The sequence below is a fragment of the Anolis carolinensis genome, unplaced genomic scaffold, assembly GCF_035594765.1.
Source record: "Anolis carolinensis isolate JA03-04 unplaced genomic scaffold, rAnoCar3.1.pri scaffold_73, whole genome shotgun sequence".
NCBI lineage: Eukaryota > Metazoa > Chordata > Lepidosauria > Squamata > Dactyloidae > Anolis > Anolis carolinensis.
The window spans coordinates 42,501-45,000 of record NW_026943882.1 but is presented as its reverse complement, the minus strand read 5'-3'; positions in this window follow the sequence as shown (position 1 = coordinate 45,000).

The window sequence follows — 2,500 nt, the reverse complement described above, 5'->3', positions numbered from 1 at the left end:
TACAGGCAGTCTGGAAGAGGCTTTAGTGAAGCCTAACTCTGCCTGTCCCCTGGGCTGAGCGGGTTGCTAGGAGACCAAGTGGGCGGAGCTTAGCCTTTGAACTGGCAGCCATTGGATAAAAAAGAATGATTCCTCTCCCTCTAACGAGGACTTTATTTTTCTTTTCTTTTTGTTGTATGAACGTAGAGGCATGGATGAGGAGTTGTGCTGGCAAGTTTAGTGTTTCTGGGATGTGTGGTTTTGTCCTAGGCCGAAATTTCATGACCCTTTCAGATAGAGAGAGGGATATATAGAGATCGGTTAGGGGGGGGGGGGGGGGCTCTGTGTGCCAAGTGCGACGCTAATTCATTGCAGGTGAGAACTATAAATCTGAGTACTACCTACACTACTCCTGAACTTCCAGTCCCGTTCCCCTCCAAACCCATCGGTTGTCAAATCTGGGCATAATATCTGGTCCGCACGGTAAGTTTGGCCCAGACCCGTCCTCGTTTGGGTTCGTAGCGTTCTGGGTGTAGGTGAACTACAACTCCCTGTAGGAGCGACAGCGCTCCGAGACTTGATGCGGCGGGGTGAACTACAACTTCCACCCTGTGGAGTCAATCCCTAAACTCCTCCAGGAAGTTCAGTTGCAGCTCGGTCGTGCTCCGTTTGTTAAGCAGAGAGATTGGAAAGGAAAAGGGCAGTGGGCGGGGCCATGCAAACGACACGGCAACGGAGAACCCTGGGATGCCTGCCCGTGGTGGAAGCCAAAGCCAAATCTAGGAGGAAATGGTCCCCAAACGAAAGCGTTCCTCGGCTGGCGGGCTATATAGAGCGTTCGGGAAGGACGTCGGCAAGGGTTTGGGCGGCACTTGCGTGGCGCTCGCCGTAACGAACAGGGTCACTGGAAAAGGGTGACTTGCTAGATTTTTAACCCTGGGAAGTATAGCCTGTTTGCGGAGGCCGGAGGCTGTCTGTGTGGGCAGATAGCCGTGCCACGTACACACCTACGCGTTTCAGATTTAGATTAGAAGGTAGACTTATTTATTTCATAATATGAAAGAATAATAATAATATTTACAATAAATAATTTATGATTATTAGAAGATAGATACATTTCCTTTCGGCTTCATCGTTCTGCTTCGACGACGGCGCGTCTTTTGCCGTTAGGGTTGTCCCCGGAGCTCTCATTTTGTCGGTCCCCTGCGAATTTGCCTGTGAATTCCCGTCGTCTTCTCGCGAACTTCCTGTGCCGGAAACCGGGCTCCGCGGGAGCCGCGAAGGCGACCGCGACGCGCTCGGAGGCCGTTTACGGTACCGCGAGGGCGGACGGCCTCCCGCCTCGGCCCCGGCGATGGGCTCCGGCTCCCGACACGGCGCGAAGAGGACCCCGTCCTTCCCGCGGGCTCTCGAAGGGGGAAGGCGCGAGGCCCCTATACGCCGAGGGAGAGGCCCGCGCCGCGCGAGATCCGCACGAGAGGGGGACCGTTCCTTTCCGACGAGGGGAGCCACCGGCCTGCCTTCCCCGCCTCGGAGTTCCAGAGAGGCGGCGTCGACTCGAGGAGGCGACCGGGGGACGAGGAATCGGGAAGCGAACCGTACGTGCCGTCGCGGCCCGCGCGCGGAGATTTCCGCCGTCGGGACTTTTCGCTCCTCGCGAGTAAGGGAGGGGACGTGACCGAGCTTCACCGCCGCTCCCCGCGACCGGCGCGGACGCGACGGAACCGGCGGGCGAGGGGAGGACGCCTCGGTCCGCGGCTGCGTCGTGCTCCCCGGCGCCTGGAGGAAGATTGGCCGAGGGGAGCCGTGCGCCTTCGGCGGCCGTTAAGGGTACCGCGAGGGCGGACGCCTCCCCGCCTCTGCCCCGGTGACGGGCGCCGGCTCCCGAATCGGCCAGACGCGGTTCCCGCAGGCTCCCCGGGGGAAGGCGCGGGGCCCTACACGTCCCGCCCGCCCGCCCGCCCGGGTTCCACGAGTCAAGAGTGCCGGGGAGGCGCCCTCCGCTCGGGCGGCCCTGCCCGCGGTGGACCGGCGGCGTCCTGGCGGGGCGCTTCTCGCCGGTTCTTTTCCGCAGACGGGAGCAAACCGCTCGGGTTCGCCCGCCTTGGAGTTCCGGGGAGCCGGCGGAGACTCGTGGAGGCCGACGGGGAGCAGAAACCGCCGAGGGGATGGCGTGCGCGCCTCGCCGGTACGCGCGCGGAGATTTTCAGCGACGTGACTTTTTGCACCTCGCGAGTAAGGGAGGGGAAACAACCGAGCACGACCACCGCGCTCCGCGTCCGGAGAAGACCCGACGGACTCGGCCGGCGCGAGGAAAGCGACTCGGTCCCCCCCTTGCGCCCCCCCGGATCGGGACACGTCCGTCCTTCGGCGGAAAGGGAAGAGCGGCGCGTCGACGGGCGACGCCTACCGCGCTCCACGGCCCGGCGCAGACCCGCCGGACGGGGCAGGCGCGGCGGCGGAAGCCCGAAGACGGCCTCACACTCCCGGACCCTCGGAGCCCTCGGCCCCCGACCCAAAC